Raw genomic sequence first — 19,398 nt, 5'->3', positions numbered from 1 at the left:
TAAATGAGCAGAGCCAGAACGAACATTTTCAACAAAATCAAAAAGCGAGAAAAATTGAGCAGCGGGGGACAAGGATGGAAAAAGAGGCAACAGCATGAAGAGGTGGTAAACAATTTTCATGCAAATCAAGGGTGAACAATAGGTGCGCTTTTAGTCCCCCACATCCCTCTGTTGCTCCCCCTCTCTCCTTCACAGCCAGGGCACAGTTTTTGACAGGGATAAAGCAGGGAGAGGGGCTGTTTTTCCCTGACTATTGAATGCTCTTTGAAGCATTCCCAAAAGGTTGATCCTATTCAGAGAAAGGTTTCCTATTTCTCTGATGCTCTTCAATAATTCATCGTCCTTTTTATGGTTTGGTCTCACTGTTGGAAGAATTACCTACAGTAAACCTGGCTGCATATGAATAATATCATTGTGTTATTCTCCAGCCAATGCTGTATAGTTCAGAGAGTATTGGCTGCTGATTAAAGAGAAAATAAAGAGTTCTAAATGTAAGGACTTCCTGATAGGCTAAAATGCATTTTTGTCGTATCATTATACAAACTCAGCACGTTATTATTTATGAAGTCCTTTTGAATAACCACCGCTGCAACTAAGTATGTTCATAAATACTGGAATTGACTTCTGGAGAAACTTTCTGCTCCAATTGAAAGTCTTATGTCCAGCCTGAAAACCAATTTTTTGACGGTTGACTTCATAAACTTTGCCAAGGGACCCAAATCAACACGGAGGTTACTTAAAACTGGGTGATGTCTTGAGATGATTGGGACGAAAACACCATCACTTTGTTGTTGTTGTCATTCAAATTTCAAAAATTGAAGCCCGTGCAATTTTTAATGTCAAGACAAAAAAAAATGGTTGCAAAGAGAAAGCATTTTCAATATTAAATGCTACGGTGTAGCAATGGAAGATATTTGCTGTGCCTTCTCAAGATGGATCTGAGGGGCAACACATCCTAAGAGAAAAGAAAAAACTGAACTAAAAATTCAATTAAAACTGAACCAAATGAAAACAAAAAACCCAGAAGAGAGCAGAGAAAGGCCCAAAATAAACCAAGTTTACGTACATTGTTCTGTCAACTGGATACATTCTAAAGCTATCCAATCCTTGACCAATCAGTTCCATAGGTTCTTATAGTTTAGCCAATAAGATATTTTGTCAAAAGACTGCTTGTTGTTCGCTAAAAACATTAAACTATTTCGTTCAATCCAAAATGGTAAGAATCCTCTAACTTTGACAGCAGATCTGTTCACTTTTTAAATATTCTAATTGTATTTCAATGGTAAACCTAACTGGTGATCACATTAAACATCTTGAAGCCTCTTTTTTGAATCTTTGTTGATTATGCCAAGCTGTTGCGTGTTGTGAAGTCAGCTGAATTCAGATCGACACAGTTTTGTGTCCCAAATTTATGCTCAGCACCAAAAACAAAATACATATATTTAATGTTGAGCTATTCATACATATTTCAAGGTACCATTGTTGCTTAACAATTAATATTATCTGAAATAAATGACTGTACCAATACTTCAGTTCATACAATAATTAAAGATGCACCGATACCAGTATCGACAGGGGGGGCTGATTTGGCCCGAAATGGTGGTATCGGTATCCCCGATTACCAACAAAGAGGGAGCCGATACCATTTAACGGTCCAGTATTATAACACGTGACGCAGCCTCTTTTTCTCCTGACGCTCACTACACTCACTGTTGTGTGATGACATGTGATGTCTTTGCATGCCAAGCAGCTACAGTATCGCTATTGGCCTGCTCCAGGCTAATAGCTGCTCTTAACCAATGCCTGGGCAGCTTTTTCATATGGAAGAAAAGCAAACCAGGAGAAATGGCATTGGTCTGGAAATATTTCAACATAGAAATCCCGTCGATTACAATCAATGACTGCATGCAAGATTTGCAGCCCGAAAGTTTCAGGAAGTGGAGTTAAATTGGCCAGTTTCAATACCTCAAACCTGATAAAACATTTGAAGACGAAATGTGAACGAACACAAAGAGTTTGAGGCTACACCAGCAGCAACTGCTACCAAGTGAAAGGGACCTGGACCGCAGCAACAAAGGGTCAGTATGTAGGCAGTACGTACTACAGTACGTCATTCCAGGATGATCATATTTTGATTTCCAAAAAGAGGACATAAATAAATGACATTAATAATCCCCGTTTAGTCTTACAGTATATTCAAAGTGTATATGGACGCATGCACATGCTGTGTGTGCATGACGCACACACATAAGCCCAATGTGTCAGTTTGCCCCGACTTAGCCATGTCAGCAGTACTGAAATATTGCTTATTGGCGCACAGAGAGAAAAGTGGACATGATCAGGCTTATCTTTTTCTTCATTTTATTTTTTTATTTTTTTATGACTATGGTCAAGCCAGCCTCCCGCGTAGTTCAAGCTAGCCGCTAATGCACAGCTTCATTGCTGTCGTCCAGGCTGCCAATCTCGCTGTTTGCTGACGCAATTGCTACACAAATTCCGATTTGGGAGACAGCGGGAGGCAACTCAGATCGCGGCCGCATTCTGGACAAATGTGGCCTAGATCAGATCTAAACCACATACAAAAGATCAGATTTGAAATAGTCCACTCGTATGCGACTTGTCCCATTCAAACCGTCATGTTAATGCCTCACTTGAGTCGGAAAAACACAAAAAATGGGATTCGTGCATCAAGATCTGCGGTATGAAGCTAGACATAGAAAGCGAGGACGCTTTGGTCAATTATTATTACTGTTGATTTCATGAAAGTTGCACTGTTTGGCCTTCGATAGCCAAAACTCAGGGTTTAAGAAAAATTATTGATTATTCATTCATTGTATTTTTATTTTCTCACTGTCGGGCTAGTATTATACTTGTTTTAATTTAACAAATTTAGCACTATTTTGGCCTTTGAGAGCCAAAGGTTTATTCAACTAATTTGTCACCCATACAAGGTATGCAATAAAAAGTTCTACTGAATTCACTTTGTGTACACACACATATAAATATGTATATATAAATTTCAAACAAAGTGGTATTGTTATGGTTTAGGTATCGGCCGATACTGCACAGTCAGGTATCGGTATCAGGGTAAAAAAAAAAAAAGGTATCGGTGCAACACTAAATTTACTTAAAAGGTTGATAACATTACCTTAAAAATAATTATATTTACACACACACACACACACACACACATATAGTATCTATTTTAGGGCTCCATAACTGCAGGCTGGAGGCCACCGGGTATCTGTATCAGGGTAAAAAAAAAAGGTATCGGTGCAACACTACCGGGGTAACAACGACAGCTGCGACCTATCACAGCCACACCCAATCAGCTGCCTTTATAAACCTGCTCGTTGTTTTCGCTCATCACCAGACCAACACTTTCGTCATCCCCGTCAGTCATGTCCAGCACTCAGGTATTTCTCATATCGTATCACACCAGGCGAATTTGACTTGTTATTCTGTCCGAGGATTCCCCGTGCCTGATCCTTGAGCTGTACGGTCACCTGATTGACCGCCCGTCAACTCGTGCCAGCTACTTCCCGGCGTACACGTGCGCTGCTGCGATCCTCGTGCACACTTAAATGCAGTAAATGTTGCATACCAGCACAGTTATTCTCTTTGTCTGCTTTGGGGTCCACTTGCCAACACGCCTTAACAATACAAATATATACGTACAGTATGTATCACAAATATAAAATCCAAAATATATAGAAAATCACATTTGTAAAGCCAAATAATATGTTCACATCAGGCATTTTTGCCTAAATAGGAAGGGTTAGTGTTATTATGAATTATACTTTGTATTCATTTCTTTTCAGTAAAGAATAAATACATCACATTCCTTAAGCACAGTCATTAAAAAAGCCACAACAATACATGAGAAATAAAATTGTAAATTTTAGCAGTCATTTCTTTTGCATTGACACATTTGATAAATTACCTACTTAATGAGGAGACTTGACTTTCAATGGATAATTACTCCAGAGTTAATTGGAACGCCAATTACCACACGGAAGGGAAAAGCAAGGGCTGCGCTTCAGGGTATTCTATAATTTGAAGTATACTTATTTGTATAATAGTCCTTCACCGTAACGAAACTGTCTAAAATTCAAAAATATTTTATCATGCCAAATGGTTATGCTTTTTAGCAGTGGAAAGTATTCAATCATTACAAACATATTTTTAAAGGCATTCCATCTGAACAAGCAAATATCAACTTTTCAAAGAGGTATTCTATTGACCACGTTCAGTATACCCGGGCAACCTGAGATTGAGCTGGCTCGACAAATATGAAACTCACAATCAGAGATAATTGCTATTTCCATGGATGTCAGCTTTATTTATTAACCCTGACTCTGTTCTTCCATTTCTGTAAGTGCTCCTATAAAAGAGGCCATTTGCCTTTTCTTGCTCACAAAACAAGATTAATTGTGGCCTGTCTTTTGTCAGGAGGAGCAAGTAATTATTATAGATACAGAGTTATGCAGAATTTAGAACTAATTAATATGACAAATAGCAACACAGATGACAGAGTAAACAGAGAAAAATGCAAAGAGGAATTTTCCATATCAGTCTGAATGTCGTCCATTCATTCTCTATAGCAAATGTCCTAATCGAGGGCACGGGGTAAGTGGAGTTTATCCCAAATATCTCATTTGAGCAAGAGGCAGTGTTTACTCTGGACGTCTTAACCAGCGAGTGATTTTACATTTTAATGGTTAAACTGAACACAAAGTTACCCAAAATTTTGAGGTCCCAATCATGACGTGAAGCTAATTGGTTGCTACTAAGTATTAACACTACAGGAGGCTGTCATGACAAGAAGGACAAACCTATTGCAGTCCAACAATTTTGATGAACAAATTTACTGCATTCCATTCATCCATAATTATGTGTCCTCGGTGCGTACAGGAAGACATAAAAAGAAATATTTTTGGCTCCATGTAATATGTTGTTAAAGAAATAACAGAACATTTTGAGCTCTCGACATTCCTAAGCCAACTGTGTTTGTGTGCGCGAGGCGGGAAGTACTGTTAAACCTCTGGCAAGAATTTGGCTTTCCACCTCTAACTGCTCAGCATCAGGCGTCCTCTACGCTTGTTGCCAGAGTTGGTGCTTCCTGGCTGTTGGGTCGTTTCATTTTGTACAAATAGTTAAGTCCTTCATAGCCGGTTATTCGCGCGAGATTCTTGTTAGCTCTGTGCATTACTTTCAAGCATTTTTGGACTGATTACCCAAGTATGCAGGGTACCAAAGTTCTTTTTTGTGATTAGCGGGACTTGCTTTTGCGTCTCTGATACTCCTTTTCAACCAAATGAACTATGGTGCCTTTTTACTACTAGTTTTTTTTTTCTAATGAGGTTTTCACAAGAAAAGGTTTTGTGTACCACTGACCAGGAGCCAAGTTCGAGCCATATCATTTTGTTACCGTAAAACGTCAGTGTGTCATAACACAGCTAATAAGTAGTCGTGTAATGTATTTTGTGCTACTACTGCTACCGTAGTTGGTGAAGATTAAGCAGGATTTAACACCGGCATTTTCTGCAAGCCAAGCTGAAAATGTTGTCCCTTGAGCAGCAACGATTGAGACAAGCTCTTAATTTGCTTTCAAGAATGCCCGTAAATACCCCCAAATTGTCACGCTGAGTAGCCTGGTGGGTTAATGCCAGTCAAATAGCCTCAAAGGGCTTCACTTTGGGCTCTCAGGCTCAGAAATAAATTTCACCTAAAAATCAGAATTTGACATAAACACGTTGCATGACCCAAGCCGAAAATGGTTTGACCTTGGTGTCCACGAGAGATCAATGTAGAGGGTGAAAGTCCCGTAATATATGTTATGTGAATATGCGTGCTGCCTGTCACATGGTGATAAAGAGTGCTGTTCCACAACCTAGTATCTTTATTAAGTGTATCTGACACAACAAACACACAACAAGCAAAGAAAAAGTGGAAATAGCCCTCCGCTCGAGCTCAATTACCATGCCAAATGCTCGTCACGGCCACGGCATGAGGCGGGGGCTTACTTGTTTGCAGGTAAATATAGCGAGTCGCCACGGGCAAACATGCCTATTGAAAAGAGGCCACTGCTGTGAACCTAGCTCAACAAGTCTTATGTGATGCCAAGTAACAACGTCGAATGGCTGCTGGAAGTTAATTCGGAGTAAGGTGCTATATCCGTGCTGATGCTCACATGAGTTCCCTGCCTCTTTGTCTTTGGGATAACCCTGCCCATTGTTACCTGACGTAGTTAGTGCTTCAATGGCCCTCACTTGGCTCAGCATGGAGTTAGTGCATTTTGAGGAAGCAGAGACAACCGTTGCTCTCCCAAGCACAAACCCGGAAGTAGCGCCGGCACCAGCCAGATAAAAAAAGGCCCCCAATCCGCTTTTGGGTCCTTTACACCTGGCAATCGGGAAAAAAAAAATTGCGAGGGAAAAAAAAAAAAGCATTGTCCAATTTTGATATTAATTTCTTTAAGCTAACTATATGGAAAAAAAAGCTGTCATGAAGTCAGTAGTATAACACTTTAAACTGAAAACAATTTGTTGTGCATTTTTTGACAAAAATCGTTCGTACATTGGGAATCCGTTTGTGCATGTTCTAAAGACAAACTTACACACAACCCCATATATTTAGGGACACAATGTATTCACCAGAGACACTGAGATCACTTGGGGTGATTTCCTTTCACCAGAAGTCTTTGGGAAAGGTTGCAATGTTAAATGATAATACATTTCAGCTGGTCTCAGAGGAAGAAACATTTTTTTGGAAAAACACATTTCGGAAGGTCAAGCGCTTAGGATGGGAATGACTGTGCAAGAGGTCGAGAAATTTGATACTCCTTGTGCGACAAGCTCCATGGTTATTATTACTGATCGAATAAGACAACAATAAAGAAAACTTTTCTTCAATGTGTTTTTTTTTTTTTTTTTTTTTTTTTTTTGCCAATGGCTCTTTGACAAAAGAAGTGATGAATTCAGAGATTTGCTTTTAAGATTTGCTCTGCTCTCAATCACTGCCTCAAGCACAACACATCAAGAGAAAATGATATCTCAACAAGCTTGCTAAAATTGACATAACATGAGAACAGATCACACAAGCACTCAGGAAACATAAGCCAAGCCTATTTACTTGTATTTTTTGTTTTTTTTTTCTAGCCGAAGCAGCATTGAGGCTGATTTCGTTTTGGTTTAGCATGAATTACCACAGCTTAGATCCTGTTAGTGCTGATAAAGCTTGAAAATGTCCCAATTGTATCCTTATTTTTCCTATGAATATTCAACATCTTGCGCTCTTCTCCCAATTGTTTTCCCCTCCGCACTGCTATCTAACTGCGCTGCTGATAATATTATCATGGAAGATGGGGCACTGAATACTGGGGAACTGATATATAATCAGTTGCAGAGTTTGGTGAAATCCTTCAACGTAATCAAAGGGGCCTCATTTCCTAGCTTATCGGGAAAATGTTTGAAATTAATTTAAGACTTTCACTTACTGTATCTTGGAATATATTTTGTCTATTTGTTTTTGCAATCAAACTGTGTCAGGAAATATATTTAAGGGGTATATATTCTTTCAATTCAAGTTCACCACAGCTGTATTATATTAAATGAGCAATTTTTAACAGAGAATTATATATTACATTTTTTATTCTCGGATGTGTTTGTGTTCATTAATATGGTGAGGTCCACCGTAGAGATGTGTAGTTAGTTCAGCGAGTAGATATTATGGTAGTGGTTACAGCTCGTGACTGCAGCAACAGTTATGTGTTCGGTGCATGTGTTTGTGCATGTGATCATCGATGCAAGCGGTTGACAAATAACCGTGTTAGCGTAAGGAAGCAGAAAGGCTACAGCTGTCACTCTGTATTTTCTCACTCTTTTTTGACAAGGCCCACAAGGTTGAAAAGCTAGCATACAAATATTCACGTTGAGCAGAGTTCAACCAGTGTTCAAGGATAAAACTATGTACAATGTGCAAGTTTCTATATATATAATAATTGGCTGACAATTAAATTATTGAAGGGTGCCAAAACATTTCTGCATTTTGTTTTTCCCAGGGTAAATATTATTTTCCTAATGAAATAATAGCAGAATATTTGGACTACCGCATTTTTTTAATTGAAAAAGAAAACATTTATGTGTGCATTCAGTGAGTCAACGCAACCATCTTATTCACAATTGTAAGCAATGTAAATATTATCGTAGTTAAGCCTGAAAAAAAATGTCTCCCAGAAATTGTCATTTTGATAATTTTTATTTAAGGGACGTAATTTACAATTTTCTGTAATTTACAAATTTGCTGCAAATTAAATGAGGAGTTAAAGTTTCTTGAAGAGGGAAGAAGAATGAAGCACTAGCACAACAGGGGATCGGTACTGCGTTATGATCAAGAATTACAAGATTTACCAATCAATCACAGTGACCTACTGTATAGTCACTAGATGTGGGTGATGATTGGCAGAACATGATTGCGGTTAAAAGCAGCCAAAATTAGTTTCCTTGGCAGGGTGTCAGGGCCATCTTCAAGGGGCTGCAAGTCGAGGTGTTGCTTCTTCATGTGTAGAGGAGCCAGATAGGATGGCTTTGAGTATCTGATGTATCTTGGGTGCCATCCTGGTCAGGCACTCTGGGTGTGCACCCCCAGGAACGGGCCACAGGATACATTGGGATAATATGTCTCCAAACTACCCTGCAAACTCCTCTGAATCACCTCCTTAAAACAGGACAAAGTGGTTGTAGAGGCCTCGAGGGTGCATGGGAGTTCGCCTAACCAGTTTACATGTGTTTTGTAGATTTGGAGAAGGCGTTCGACCGTGTGCCTCGGGCCCTGTTGGAGGTGCTCTGGGAGTACAGGGTACCGAGCCCCTTGGTAAGGGCTGTTCAGTCCTTGTACGACCGGTGTCAGAGTTTGGTCCGCATTGCCGGCAGTAAGTCGAATTCGTTCCCTGTGAGGGTTGCCCTACGCCAAGGCTGCCCTTTGTCTCCAATTCTGTTAATAACTTTCATGGACAGAATTTTTAGGCGCAGCCGAAGCGTTGAGGGGGGTCCGGTTTGTTGGCCCCAGTATTATATCTCTGCTTTTTGCAGATGATGTGGTACTGTTGGCTTCATAGAGCCGTGACCTCCAACACTCACTGGAGCAGTTTGCAGCTGAGTGTGAAGCGGTTGGGATGAAGATCAGCACCTCCAAATCTGAGACCATGGTCCTCTGTCGGAAAAGGGTGGCGTGCCTTCTCCGGGTCGGGGATGAGATCCTGCCCCAAGTGGAGGAGTTCAAGTATCTTGTGGTCTTGTTCACGAGTGGGGGTAGGAGGGAGCGGGAGATCGACATGCGGGTCGGTGCAGCGTCTGTGGTGATGCGGATTCTGCATTGGTCCGTAGTGGTGAAGAAGGAGTTGGGTCGAAAGGCGAACTTCTCGATTTACCAGTCGATCTACGTTCCTACCCTCACCTATGGTCACGAGCTGTGGGTCGTGACCGAAAGGTCAAAATCCCAGCTACAAGCGGCTGAAATGAGTTTCCTCCGCAGAGTGTCTTGGCTCTCCTTTAGAGATAGGGTGAGAAGCTCGATCATCCGGGAGGGACTCGGTGTCGAGCCACTCCTCCTCCACGTTGAAAGGAGTCAGTTGAGGTGGCACGGGCATCTGGTTCAGGTGCCACCTGGACGCCTCCCTGGAGAGGTGTTCCTGGCATGTCCCACCGGCGGGAGGCCCCGGGGACGACCCAGGACAAGCTGGAGAGACTATGTCTCTCAGCTGGCCTGAGAACGCCTTGGGATCGCGCCGGAAGAGCTGGTTAAAGTAGCTGGGGAGAGGGATGTCTGGGCTTCTCTGCTATAGCTGCTGCCTCCGTGACCTGACCACGGATTCAGCGGCAGATGATGGATGGATGGATGGATGGATGGATGGATGGATGGATGGATGGATGGATGGATGGATGGATGGATGGATGGATGGATGGATGGATGGATGGATGGATGGATGGTGATTGGAGAGGGGGGTTTCTTGGTATACTGCTGACCAACCTAATCGAATGAGTGGAAGAAAACTTAATTTCTACACTACGGTAAGTATACAGTACTTTTTTTTCTTTTAATTTTCTCCCATAAAGTGTGTGTTTTTCTATTTTGAATATGTCCTAGTTCTACTCGTTACTTAATGAGATGACATACTGTAAGGATATTATTTTTCTTCAAAATTGACACCATCCAGAAGCCACTCTACAAAACCCATTAGTTCTGTGACAGTTTAGCCCCTTTCACAAACATACCCTAGTAAATTCCCTTAAGAAGTGACGTGAGATTTACTTGCGTCATTGCCTTCACGCATGTAGAGATATCCCGGGACTGACGCAGGTTGGACACTTTCACAGACTTGTCCTGTGTTGCCCACTGGCGCTCTCTGTGCGAGTAAGGCAGCTGGTGCAATTTTATAACCGGGACATTAGGTTATTTTTGCATCGGCTGTCACAATGTTGGTCAAATCGTGTTTTGTTACAGAGCCGGTTGTGGAAATGTTCCCGACTTTGTAACTGTAGCCAATTAAAGCTCATCAAGACTGTATTTAAGCACAGGCGATCCAAGATAAGGTTGCCAAGAGATTAACTTGGTGGGCGCCATTCGTCACCTTGTATTCTCGAATTTCGCACATTTGCTAGCTTGTTCGTAAACCACCCTTGTTTTGAAATCCGCTACGTGGTGCTGGTATTTGAGTGTATTTGTTTTGTTGTCTTATCAGCTCTCTGCCTACTGCTTAGGTTAGTATTATTGATCCCCGTCGACCTACTGTCACAGATCCATTGTGTTATTCCCGCTTTTCCGCGATTGCGTGTATTTTTGTTTGTATTTAAAAAACCTTGTTTCCGCAGTTGCGGACCCTAACATCGGCAACAAAATAAACCACACATTTCCAAAGATGGACGGTGGACTCTCTTCCTCGGCTCTACGATCCAGTAGCAATTTAATTTTGTTATGTTTTCAATTTAATTTAGCTATTTCCAGCAGCTTTTTGTCTTACGTTGTGCTGGTATTTGAGTGTATTTGTTTTGTTGTCTTATCGGCTGTCTGCCTACCGCTTAGGTTACTATTATTGATCCCCGTCGACCTACTGTCACAGATACATTGTTATTCCTGCTTTTCCACGATTGCGTGTATTTTTGTTTGTATTTAAAAAACCTTGTTTCCGCAGTTGCAGACCCTAACATCGGCAACAAAATAAACCACAAATTTCCAAAGATGGACGGTGGACTCTCTTTCTCGGCTCTTCGATCCAGTTTCAATTTAATTTCGTTATGTTTTCAGTTTAATTCAGCTATTTCCAGCCGCTTTTCATCTTACTGCAAAGAAAGAAGCGGCGATCGGTCCGCCATGATATTTACGTCATCAGCCATCGTGCTGTGACACGGGAATTTAACACTTGCTTTCACATATGCCTCGTCCTGAGAAAGTCCCGGACATTATACTAAGATGCAACCCGTTAAATGTCAGCGTAATCTCAGTCGGCCCGGGAAATTGCTTTCACATACAAGGCCTGCCCATTTAAATCCTGGGATTTAAACAGTGTTTACCAAAGCCTGATTGTCCATCTGCAGTAAATAATATAATAGAAAGTATTACCTTTTTAAAATTCTCTTTTACATTATAAAGTTGGTGCCTCACTAAATCGAGTGTGGTCAAAGTTCAAAGTAGAACTGCGGTTTAATAGTCAGCTTGACTGGAGGCAAGTTTAGCATTTATTGTCAACTCCAGTCTTTCAGCTCAATGTTCTCTGTAACTAGGCCTCCAGATTGATTGTGATCTCTCGAAGAAGTGCAGCACAGTCACTTTTCTCAAATACTCCAGTGCTTTATCAGCCAAATATTACAGCAAACTGGGGATATTCCTTCATGTTTTCATAGTTCCTAACATATGCCTCTCCTCCAGTGCAGGAGGCGTACACGCAACGTGACAACTTGACTGCTGCTCTGCGCAAGAACACAGCTCTGATGGAAGAACCACTTTTCTTCTCTACCCGCTTTCGAGTGGCAAATTACTCACATAAAGATGCAATGACATGCTTTAGAAATCTACAAGGAAAAAGTGGGGTGGGTGTTGTCACACAGGGGGAGCAGAATATATCTCATCTCATATCTTCAAGTTGCCAATTATATTTCAAACTGCTGCAAGTCTCACTGAAAATACCATGATAATAATGATGATGAATACCTCAGAAAAGACGTTGAAACACTTTTTGGCAAAATTTTTCACTTTTCATGAAAAATGCAAGCAAGAGGTGAGCTCTGCATTTGAGTTGGGAATGAGAGTGGGTAAGAAGAATGAACACGGAACAAAAGGCAAGGTTGATTTCAGAGTGACAGGGAAAGTAGAGCAAGACATTAGATCTTTTTCAACCAGCACCTGACTCAACAGATTGTTCCCTCTTTTAAGCAATTTCACTTTTTAACCTGTCACAGGCAATAATCAGGACCAGGACAGATAAAAAGGCTGAAGTTAGAGATTACTGATAGTGTGAGTTGTTGTTCTTCCTCCATATACTCCGACAAGCATCATCTATCAGTCCATCTATTTAGTAGTGCCATCAAAAAAAAAAAAAAAAAATTCATTCCCTTTTCAAATTCTCATGTTTTTAATTTCACTACTTTAAAGGGATAGACAATAGTGGTGTCAACAATAATCGATGCGGCGATGCATCCCGATGCGGGGCATGGATGATTCGATTCGATGCGGGCAACAAGCCGAATCGATTCAGCGCATTAATAAATATATAAGTACGTTCAAAAATGTTCCCTGCGCAATTCCGGTGATGCAATGGATTTGGTTTCCCCATTTGTATTATTATTGTCATGTTTAATTTTTTACACACTGCATAACTCTGGTCAAGTTTCCCACCAACCTCATAGAAGCCAAAATGTCTCCAGATGTCAGCTTTCAATGTCTTAGGTGCATCAAGAATCTTTCTTGCTCCCTCTTTCTCCGCTTCAGCCATTGTTATGTTATGTCCTATCTCTAAGAGGTTAGATCTTGTGCCCGAGTTCGGGTTCGGGCCCAAAATGTTAAGCATTCACATTCGGGTCGGGTCGGGCCGCCCCGCGCCGGACTAATAAATTATAAAAAAAAAAAAAAAAAAGGGATAAAACCGAGAGCAGGCTCTCTGTATTGTGCATTTGCTTGTGCACTCACATGAAGCAGTGGCGCCGCCCGCTTTTTCTACTTCTCCTCAGCTGTGGCGCTTGCGATTCGTTACGAAAGACACTTTTATTTATGCACACAAAGGCAACACAAATGTGATCTTTTTGAATCCTCTCCTCTGTGTGTCTGCAAACTCGTTTTTTTTTTTTTTTATATATTAAACTTTCCCAGCGTTATTTCGTTGTGTAAATGATTTTATAATGATCACAAATATATGTAGACTATTTAAACATTAAGAAAACTTGCGTTTTTTTCTGCCAACTGAGAATTCGTAACGAAAGACACTTTTTTATGCACACAAAGGCAACACAAATGTGATCCTTTTGAATCCTCTCCTCTGTGTGTCTGCAAACTCGTTTTTTTATATATATATATATTAAACTTTCCCAGCGTTATTTCGTTGTGTAAATTATTTTATAATGATCACAAATATATGTAGACTATTTAAACATTAAGAAAACTTGCGTTTTTTTCTGCCAACTGAGAATTCGTTACGAAAGACACTTTTTTATGCACACAAAGGCAACACAAATGTGATCCTTTTGAATCTTCTCCTCTGTGTGTCTGCAAAATTGCATGTTTTTTTTTTTTTTTTTAATATTAAACTTTCCCAGCGTTATTTCGTTGTGCAAATGCTTCTATAATGATCACAAAAATATGTAGACTATTTAAACATTAAGAAACATGCGTTTTTTTCTGCCATCTCGAAGAAATGAAAATAAATTGCTGCTGCTGCGGGTTTTTTTTTTTTTTTGGCGTCACTCCAAGCCGGGTCGGGCTTCAATACCAGCGGGCTTTGTCGGGTCGGGCTGGATTTTTTAGGCCCCATCTAACCTCTACTATCTCTCTGCTCTCTCATTTGCAAAAAAAATGATATTTCCTCATGTTGAAACAGATTGTTATGGCTGCTAAAATGCTGCTGCACTTCATTTTAATTCATTATTTTTTATTGTTATGTGGTAGTTACTGATTGCATTTCTAAGTTGATTGCACATATATAGTGGGCTAGGCCAACATTTTACTTTTGTTCTACATTGCAATTTAGTTGGATGTTTTGTTTGCAACTGAACTGATCCCTGGATTGATATTGCGATAAAGATGCTGCTGCACTACAATATTTTCTTTGTCGCTTTCTTTAATATTTACTTGAATATTTTTATCGATGGGTTGTTGTGACTGAAATACAGTGACTGTTATTACTGATTTTGCACAGGAGTTCAGATGTTGCACTGTGTGAAAGGCTGCTACTGTTTGTAAAAAAAAGAGAAAGCCCTGGTCTCATTCAAAACACCAATTAAATGCTGTGATCTGTTTTTTGTTTTTTTAAAAAATATATATCTAAAAGTATTTTCATTTGACTTCAACCAGGAGTGACACAAGAGCCAATAAAAAGTTGTTTAATGTCTGACCGCTTGTGTTGCCTCATGATTCACGAAAAATATGCTTTGCTTTAGAATTTTAATGCATCCCAGGCTTTAAGGCATCGCGATGCATTGCCGAATCGAACCGAATCAAATCGTGACCCTCTGAATCAAATCGAATCGAATTTAATCGAATCGTGTCCCTCCGAATCGTAATCGAATCGAATCGTGAGGGCAGTACCGATGCACACCTCTAATAGACAACATCTTTTTCATCTTCATCCCATCAGAAAGAATCTTATTTACAGTGTACAATAAAGTGAAAAGAGAGAGAAACAGGGAATGGTGACCCAGAAACGTGATTGAATAGGCAGTTCAAGAACTAGTGTATGCTACCTATCTAAAAGTGTTGGAAGATCATTACGGCCTACTTTGCCCAAGTGACACCATGTTGGGAGAGGATACACCTACTGTAATTACTAATTGGCAGTGTTGTCATCTGATTACTTTCTTTCAGTAACGAGCAATCTAACGCGTTCATTTTTCCAGGCCAGTAATCTGATTAAAGTTAGTTTCCTCTGTGCCTATGCGTTACTATTTTGTTGTTGCCTCATACTGTATGTAGAATGAAGAATATTGTAGTCATGTATGCAGAGCATTTGAAAAGAAAATACTGCTCCTGAGTTTGGGAGTGACATCGCATCTCACGTTTTCTCATCGGGAGGGGAAAACGGGTCACGTGTAATACCATGCTGCCTGTGCGCGCGCCATCTGCCACGGCGGTCAACAACATAGCCTGCTAGCTATCAGGATACTAACATAGGGTGACCAAACGTCCTCTTTTGCCCGGACAAGTCCTACTTTCACGCAGTATCCTCGTTGTCCGGGCGGGTTTTATAAATTCATTTTTACGGGACCAACTTGAAGAGAATTCCTCCGGCCGCTAGGGGGCAGCGCTTGACTGCGTTGACGTTGCTCCTACTAGTAGGGGCGGGAGAAGGACTAGATCTTCTTCTTTTTTGTTGGCAGTTCACCCTTTGTTTCATGGGGAATTACCACCATCTACTGACGGTTTGGCGAGAGCTCAGACTACAGTAAGGAGTTCAATAAGAAGTTCTAAAAGACGTGGCTCCATACACCTTTCTGTAAGTTTCTCCTGTTAATGTCGATCACGTGTTTTCTGTTGTACATAAGGTTATATGTGTACACAGAGATGCAGTATATTGTATGAGTCTTGTAATTGTTCTGCATTAGTTAGTGGTTAAATGCTAGTATAGCTAAATAGCTGTGTTGCTTATGAGGTTTTTTTTACGATAAATACGTATATTATGGCAACTGTTGACTTCCATCAGAGATTTGTGCTGGTGTAATCTGTAAAATCCCGTTTGTTGTCACATCTTTGCGCTGCCGATGGTGTAAACTTTTATAGCAAAGTCTGATTTTGCCTTGGCTCCCGTATTCACTAATAGGGAAGCAATCAGTGAGCTCAGCTGCGCTAGGCATTATGGGCAATGTAGTTTTTAATTTGAACTGCTGCGTTTGGAAACATGCTGGTTGAATCGCTTGTCAGTTTATTTCAGTTATTGTTTGCGTACAATTTAGAATATTGTATGAGAATAAAAATTGAGTGGGAATAACATTTTGTCAACGACAATTGTCGTGATCGTAATTTTAAAAAATGTTGAGTTGGCACATAGCCAACTGTGTGTGTGTATTAACTGGACTACATTTCCATGAGTCTGCATTATATTATTATTTTTTTAAATAATTATTCTTTTTTTTTTTTTTCTTTTTTTTTATTGTTTGATTTTTTTCTTTTTTTAGGAAGAATAAAGCCTGTTGAGTAAAAAAATGTGGGAGATATACGCATCTTTGAGTGATCTTCGAGTAAAATTCAAGTATCTCGAGGCCGCGCCGAGTGTCCTTTTTTTTGGAAATCAAAATATGGTCACCCTAACTAACAGTAAAGGAGCCGGAGAGATACAACAAACGGCTGCATTTGCTCACTGGAGATACAGCCATTACTTCACATATTCGTCCAGTAAAGATGACAAAAATATCTCCGTGCTTTGCAAACTCTGCGCTGGCTCAGAAAGACTGTCGACCGCTATATACTCGACATCCAATTCAACAAGGAAGCACTTGGAATTACAGCACAACGCGTCGCGAACAAAAAAGCCGACAGGTAACGAGACAGCCAGCTCTTCTACAGTTTGCAACCAGCCTTTATAATATGTGTAATTATGTACATTTTATAGTTAGAGTTTGTAATCATAGGCGGAGTTTCACATTTGTGGGACTGGGGGGAGAAGCATGTTGAAGACTGAAACGAAAGTCAAAAGTGTGGACACACATTTTGCGTTTTATAGATTTACCCTACTATTATATATTCTCACTGAAGACATCAAAACTATGAACGAACATGTGGAATGGCAAAAAAAAGTGAAATAACTGAAAACAGGTTTTGTTTTCTACATTCTTCAAAGTATCCGCCTTTGAGGTGTCTCCAAACTTTTGGCCAATACTGTGTGTGTGTGTGTGTGTATATTATATATATATATATATATATATATATATATATATATATATATATATATATATATATATATATATATATATATATATATATATATACATATACATCTTGACACTGTTCGAGTTCAATCAACAAGTTCAAGTTGTTCAGCGTTTGAAAGCTTAGGTTGAAAGAAATTCTAATTATCCATCCTGCCTCCTCTGGTGTAGTTTTTGGCTAAGCAAAGCAAAGGATGGAGAGACTATGTCGCTCGGCTGGCCTGGGAACGCCTTGGAATCCCGCCGGAGGAGCTGGCTAAAGTGGCTGGGGAGAGGGACGTCTGGGCTTCCCTGCTAAAGCTGCTGCCCCCGCGACCCGACCCCGGACTAAGCGGAAGATAATGGATGGATGGATGGAAAGCAAAGGATAGTCTCCAAGGTGCAAGTCACGTGATCTGTTCGAAAAATGATTTTGACCCATTATAAAAACTTTACGTTGTAGGATTTTTGTTCATTTCATTAATTTTTGTTGTTTGTTTTATTGCTTTACAACTTTTAGAAACAACATTTTAACAGCTAGGTCTTTATTTCAAAGGGGAAGTTCAGAATTTTTTACATTAGGCTTTATCTTGGAGTCAGCAGGGGTTTAATTAGTCGTTGGAGTTGATTTCAACAAATTTTGTGCAGTTTGTCAGTTAGTTGTTAGTTTTAGGGCTCCGGAATGGCTAAGCAAGGGCGAGTCAATGGTGGTCGACCAATTAAACTCCCGCTAACTCAAAGATTAAGCCTTATGTGAAAAACTCAATTACACGCGATGACATTTTTCTGTTATTTTTATGTTGAGGCAGCAAAAAAGGGAAAAAAATGGTAAAAAGTAACTGGTAAGTTACTTTTAAAGTAACTTAGTTACTTTGATAATAAAGTAATCAGTAAAGTAACTAGATTACTTTTTTGAGGTGTAATCAGTAATCAGTAATTAAATTACTTTTTTAAGTAATCCGTGACAACACTGCTAATTGGACAGGAAAAAGGAAAGGACAGATTTGGGTTTGACAGGGCAGGATAAGTACACAAGTAGTGCTTATGACGTATGGTTGGGAAACCAGTATTAAGAAAAATTACCTGTGAGCATCAATGAGTCAACCTCCTAATCTTTACTGTGTAATCGTTAATCCAGGCATCAACAGTTATACAGATGCGTATAGTGATGCCAATTTATATGTGTGCCCATTCTTACGTACATGCGAGCATGCGGTGAACGGAACTGCTGCGCAGGAAGCTTCAGAAAGGCCGCGCATCGCTCCAGCAACCCTTGAAGGGGGTTTATTCAAGAGTTATTTTACAAAAATATTCATGGGTATCTGGTATTATTAGGTGACAAAACAAATGTGCTTCTAAATGTTCGGAATGTAAACAACAAAGCATTGATCTTTCATTCTGAGTTTTCTAGATCACATTACGGAAAAGCATAGTTCAAACATTATTGAGAGATTTGGCTGTCAGGTCTTGAATAAATATACTTACAGTTTGTATCTGACCTTTTGGATGTTTGAAATATCGCAAACAGAAATTACCTTTACATCCTAACCAATCTTGTCAGTGAGTCGGAAGATACAAATGTGCCATGTAGTTTTTGTTGCTATGTGCTCTCCTATATAAATGTAAATTGTGTATCTCATGTTGGTGAAGGATTAGCATGTTATGTAAACATTGAGCAATCATCAGCAGACAAGTTTTAACAGGATTTTAAACAGCAATATCTAACCCCATTACTTGTTATTATTGGAACATGGTGTTGCATTTATTGCTTGAATATTAATCTATTCATAACCATTGTATTACATTTTGGAACATTATAACATCCTTATTATTGTTTACATTTTTTTGAACTTTCAATTTCTCTTGCCAATAATCATGAGCCACCAGAACAAACTAGACAGACAGACAGACAGACAGACAGACAGACAGACAGACAGACAGACAGACAGACAGACAGACAGACAGACAGACAGATAAACATTGAAAATAAAATCTAAAAAAATAAGGGAATTGAACTTTTGAACATTTGAACTTTGAACATTTGAATAATTCCATCCTTGTGAACGAAATCCTTTTTTGTGCACTGGATTATCTATTTTATTATAGTCAGATGAATAATACTAATACTAATGTTGTTAATGACAGTGTGAGATGATGATATATTTTATTCTTTTAAAATAGTTTACCCGATTTACCGACAGATGCCTATTTTGAATGAGATTTACAGATGCTCTAGATTTTAACTGTCAACTATGGTTTTTACTTTGAGGCGTACCTTAAAAAAATGCTATCA

Source organism: Corythoichthys intestinalis, chromosome 8, assembly GCF_030265065.1.
Source record: "Corythoichthys intestinalis isolate RoL2023-P3 chromosome 8, ASM3026506v1, whole genome shotgun sequence".
Taxonomy (NCBI): Eukaryota; Metazoa; Chordata; class Actinopteri; order Syngnathiformes; family Syngnathidae; genus Corythoichthys; species Corythoichthys intestinalis.
The sequence above is the reverse complement of the archived record's forward strand: the minus strand, read 5'-3'. Positions refer to the sequence as shown.